This window comes from Erinaceus europaeus, chromosome X, assembly GCF_950295315.1.
Source record: "Erinaceus europaeus chromosome X, mEriEur2.1, whole genome shotgun sequence".
In the NCBI taxonomy this organism is placed as follows: domain Eukaryota; kingdom Metazoa; phylum Chordata; class Mammalia; order Eulipotyphla; family Erinaceidae; genus Erinaceus; species Erinaceus europaeus.
Genome location: NC_080185.1, coordinates 33,895 through 39,902, shown reverse-complemented (window position 1 = coordinate 39,902; position 6,008 = coordinate 33,895).

The window sequence follows — 6,008 nt, the reverse complement described above, 5'->3', positions numbered from 1 at the left end:
GGCATGAGAGCTGCTGCCTTACAATCTCTACAAGCCAGGTTTGAACCTGTCATCAATGAACACAGTGTAGGAGGTTTTTGAATTCTGGTCTCTTTCCAACTCATCTATTTCTCTTCTCGCCTTCTCTATCTCTAACTCTCACATGCTCTCACACACTCTGTCTTCACTCATTAATATTTTACTTAGATTCTTATTTTACTGACAGGCCCAGATAGACAAAGAGAGTTACCAGAGCACTGCTGAGCTCTGGCTTGTTGTGTTGGCGATTTCACCTAGGCTACTGGAGCCTCAGTTTGTAAGTCTTTCTGACACAAGCCATATTCTGTCTCCTCATTTCCATGCCAGTATCACTCAGAGTTTATAATAAAGATATACATACATGTATATATATACATATAGATTTATATATCTGTCATTTTTAGAATGTTCGACCTATGTATTTGACCTTCTTTCAGAATTACCACATTTATAACAGCCTAGTTTTTCTGAAATAATTGGCCATATAGTTGGAGCAGGATTCAATACAATTATAAATAATAGAACCTTCCAGTAGCATTTCTAATCGTGTTTCTATTAGCATCCTTATTGTAATTATCATGGCCCAGATCTTCCCTCCTTTTTCTAGTGTAAGCTTCAATACGTATGTGTTTGTTTTCTTTCTCCGGAAATCTTAATGTCCCTGGACCCTGAAGTGTTAGGGAATTTTTGAAGCAGCCCTCTGTTTCTCAGCAGATGGTTTCTATGTTTCTGCTGTCATCAGGTCTTCTTGTGGTTTTTGTCTTTATTTATTTTTATTGTTTCAAGTCCTCCTAGATCATCCCCATTTATTTGCATATTTATTTATTTAGTCAGGTATCACATGTGGCATCATTTCTTCTGCTTGAGAGATTTTCTCTTATAACTGAAGGGAACTTTTGATGCACAATACATTTCCTGGGGCAAATACTACACACATATGGTGAAGGCTTGGGTTGTCTGGGGTCTGTGGGCATTAGAGGTGCTGCGTGACAATCTCTACAACCCAGGTTTGAACCTGTCATGAATGAACACAGCCTAGGGGGTTTTTGACTTCTGGTCTATTTCCAACTCTTCTATTTCTCTTCTCGCCATCTCTGTCTCTGACTCTCACAGGCTCTCTCTCACTCTGTCTGAACTCAGGAATATTTTACTTATATCCTTATTTTATTGACAGGCCCAGATATACAAAGAGAGTGGCCAGAGCACTGCTGAGCTCTGGCTGGTTTTGTTTGTGATTTCACCTAGGCTACTGGAGCCTCTGATTGGTAAGTCTCTCTGACTTAAGCCATATTCTGTCTCCTCATATCCATGGCAGTATCTCTCAGACTTTATAATAAAGATATACATCCATATACATATATAAATATACATATATATCTCTGTCATTTTTAGAATTGTCAACCTATGTAATTGATCTTAATCAGAATTCACACATTTACAACAGGTTCCTTTTTCCCTACTAATTGGCCACATAGCTGGAGCAGGATTCAATACAATTATAAATAATAGAACCTTCCAGTAGCATTTCTAATAGCATTTCTATCAGCATCCTTATTTTAAGAATCATAGTACAGAACTTGCCTCCTTTCTCTAGTGTAAGCTTCAATACATATGAGTTTCTTTTCATTCTCCCGAAATCTTAATTTCCCTGGACTCTGAAGGGTCTCGGAACTTTTGAAGCAGCCCTTGATTCTCAGCAGATGGTTTCTATGTTTCTGCTGCCATCAGGTCTTCTTGTGCTTTTTGTTTTTATTTTTCATTTGTTTCAAATCCTCCTAGATAACCCCATTTATTTGCATATTTATTTATTTATTTGGTTCTATATTACATGAGGGGTCCATTCTTCTGCTTGATAGATTTTTCTCTTATAATTAAAGGGAAGTTTACACTCACAATACATATCCTGTTGTAAATACTACACACATATGGTGAAGGCTGGGGTTGTCTGGGGTCTGTGGACAGGAGACTGCTGCCTTACAATCTCTACAACCCAGGTGTGAACCTGTCATGTATGAACACAGAGTGGGAGCTTTTGGACTTCTGGTCTCTTTCCAACTCTTCTATTTCTCTTCTTGCCTTCTCTGTCTCTGACTCTCACAGGCTCTCACTCTCTGTCTGCACTCATTAATATTTTACTTATATATTATTTGACTGACAGGCCCAGATATACAAAGCGAGTCACCAGGGCCCGGCTGAGCTCTGGATTTTTTTGTTGGCGATTTCACCTAGGTTTCTGGAGCCTCAGCTTTGTAAGTCTCTCTGGCACAAGCCATACTCTGTCTCCTCATAGCCATTCCAGTATCCCTCATAGTTGATAATAAAGATACACATACATATATGTACATATACATACATCTATATATATATATATATCAGACATTTTTAGAATTGTTGACCTTTTTATTTGATCTGAATGCAGAATTACCGCATTTATAATAGCCTCCTTATTCATAAATAATTGGTCACATAGTTGGAGCAGGATTCACTACAATTATAAATTATAAACTTTCCAGGAGCATTTCCAATAGCCTTTCTATCAGTATCCTTATTGTAATTATCATAGCACAGAACTTGCCTCCATTTTCTAGTGTAAGCTTCAAATCGTATGCGTTTCTTTTCATTCTCGGAATTCGTAATTTGCCTGGACCCTGTGTGTCAGGGAATTTTTGAAGCAGCCCTCTGTTTCTCAGCAGACGTTTTCTATATTTCTGCTGTCATCAGGTCTTCCTGTGGTCTTTGTTTTTATTTTTTATTTTTTTCAAATCCTCCTAGATCATTCCCATTTATTTGCATTTTTATTTATTTATTTATTTATTTCGTCCGATATCACATGAGGGGTCATTTCTTCTGCCTGATAGATTTTCTCTTATAATTGAAGGGAACTTTTGACACACAATACATTTCCTTTTGCAGATACTACACACTACTACAACTGCTACTGCACTGTTTTTGACAGTGACATCCAATGCACAATGGATTAGTATTGCATGGCTCTAGAGAATGTTCACTATTTAACCTACAATGTTTTTAACCTCACAAATATTTATTCTGTTCTTTCTTGGGGGATGAATGGTTTACAGTCAACAGTTCCATGTAATAGTGGGCACGGGGGGTAATTTTTCCCACTACCCCTGTATTTCTGTACATCCTTTGTAACTTTCTTATTGAGGAGAAGCAAACAGTCATAAATTGAGAGAGCAGGGCCCAAGCAGGAAGAGAGACAGAGAGACAGCTGCAGCTCTGATATGTCACTAGCCCAGCTTTTCCCTAGCTGGGTAAGTGTAACCAGGGGCTCAAAACAGGGTCCTGGGATTCCACATAGTTCCCTGGCAGCTCCACCAGCTGTCCCTCCAACCCATGCTCCCTTCGTTGTCCATGTAACTATCGATCTGCTCTAGGCATTTCTCACCTTCATATGCCAGAAACTTAACACTTCTCCCTTCCACCCATGAAACTTTGACCTTTTGCTAGGGTGCAAAACAGCAACTCCAATCCAAGTTATTTTAGGGACAAGTGTGTACGTCGCTGTGGGAAGGTGTGTGTGTGTGTGTGTGTGTGTGTGTGTGTAAGTGTGCATAAGTGTGTTTCAGTTATGATTACCGCTGTTGTTTCTTTATTCCTGACACAGGGACTTAGGAACTGGGTTGTGTTATGACAAAGGAAGTTTCCATTGCATAAGTGGTTTCTCAAGTATGAATTGGCACATTGGATTGTGGACTCTGTTGTGCATTCTCCCAGGTGGTCCTCAGATGGGTTCTTTCCTTTGCTATTCCCATGCTGTGTGTAATTTTCTGGGTAGACTCAAAGAGGAGTGGCATGGGGAGCTCAGCTGCATTCTGCTGTATGTCCACAAGGTGGCAGCAAAGACCATAGTTGAGTGTAGTGATTCTGTGGAATGAGGAGAACTCTAGGAATTGTGGCCCGTGGACAGCAGGGTTGAAATTGACGTAGAGTGCCCTAGACATCTGTTCTTTCCTGTGGGGTGGGGGGATCCCCCATTTGGCTTTGCAAGTGGAAGGGGTTTCTCTCTTTGTCTGGGATGACTCTACTGGGAGCTTGTGAATCCCTGTGCTCAGCTGCATTCTGCTGGGTGTCCACAAGAGGGCAGCACCAGGGCGGGACTAAGGCTCCATGGGGCAAGTGCCCTGAGGCACTGGGCTAGGAGAGTGGCGACAGTGTTTCTGGGTGTGCCCCAAGAGCATGGCCAGCCTAGCGCAGGCAGGCAGTGTCCTAAGGATGGGCCCAGACAGGAGCTGTGGGGGTCGTGTTTGCAGAAACAGGGCCTTCAGAGGATGGCAGAAAGTCCCCGGGGGCGGGCCTCAGAGCCCGTGCCCAATGAGCCTGAGGGGAGGGCCCAGTGGGTATTCATAGAGACAGCTGGCCAATCAGAGAGGAGGAACGTCACCCTCAGGGGCGTGAAGCAAGAGCTGGCCAATGAGAACAGAGGAGGAGTTGCGTGGGCGGGCCTCAGAGAGCAGCCCACCAATGAGAGCCTGGGTGCTGGCTCTGGGTGGGCGTACCCCTGGAGGTCAGCCAATCAGGGTCCAGCGGAAGTGCCAGGGGGGCGGGCCCTCGGGAGGCTGTCCAATGAGCGCCTGGGGCGTGCCTCGTGGGCGGAGCCCAGGAGGCTGGCCAATCATGGGGCAAGGGCCGTGACCTTCCTGGGCGTGCCTTAGGAACTGGCCTATCAGAGGGCACCCCTCAGACGGCAGCCCGCCAATGGGAGCCAAGAGAAGGCTGGCTGGGGGCGTGTCCCTGGGACACCAGGCCAATCAGAGTCGAGCGGAAGTGGCTGGTGGGCGGGCCTTCCGGAGGCTGCCCAATCAGCGTGCTGCAGGGCCGTGTGGGCGGTGCTCAAGGCCGCTGGCCAATCACTGAGTAGGGGCACGGACCCTCCTGGTCGTGTCCAAGCACACTGGCCAATGAGATTGATGGTGCGGTTCTGGGCGTGGCCTAGGCCTCTGGCCTATCAGAGCCTGGCTGGCGCCCTGTGGGCGGGCCTTCTGAAGGAATCCCGCCAATGGGAGCTCAGAGCTGGCCTTAAAAGGCTGGGCGTGCTTCCAGGAAATGCGAAGCAGGGTTCAGCCCAGGGCCCTGCCTTGCAGAAGCTGTCCAGTGCGCATGTGTATAACTCCGTTTGTGCCTGTGCCTCTGTGGATTTGTGTGTGTGTGTGTGTGTGTGTGTGTGTGTGTGTGTCTGAGGGAGGGAGAGAGAGAGAGAACAACAGAATCACTGTGGCACAGGTGATTTTGTGCAAAACACTTGGCACATTCTGATTTACAGCTCAATATTGACACCAGGGCAGCTCTCCTTGGCCCTTGGTCACTTTTCTTCTTTTCAGATGTAAAGACACTGAAGAGGGAGAGGTTTTTGCCCTGAAGCTTGCACTGGGAACTAGCAGCTGCCCTGTTTGTGTTGCCAGACTAGGAAACCTGTGGTGCCTGTCCATGTGGAGAGTCTCCTGGATGAGTTCCTTCTCGAGCCTTTTTCGCTCGGTCCCGTTGGAGCTGCATATAGCTAATGATTTGGAGATTTTATTCCTTTGGACAATTCTTTTCCTGATGCAAAGTTTCTCTCCAGGTTTTAGCAATCAATTGTGTGAATGTCACATCGAATCCATTGTAGAAAATGACTACATCAGTGTCTCTCTCTCTCTTTTTCTCTCTCTCTCTCTCTATCTCTCTCTCTATATATATATATGTATGTAACATGTAGAGGTCTGAAAATATTTTTTAGCTAGAGACCTGCACAGCTCTGGATTAGGGTAGCAATGTGGATACACCTGGCCCTTCTGAGCCACAGTCATGAGAGACATCTCACAGAGCCATATCGTATATCACTCTACAAATCTCTCTCAGCACAAACTACCACTGCCAAATCATCTACTTCCCTCTTGCTCTTTTTGTCCACCGAGTCTTATCCCAAAACTTTAAATCAAAGAAGGAATAGACATAGTGCAGTTCCCTGCACACAGGACAGGCTGACGCTG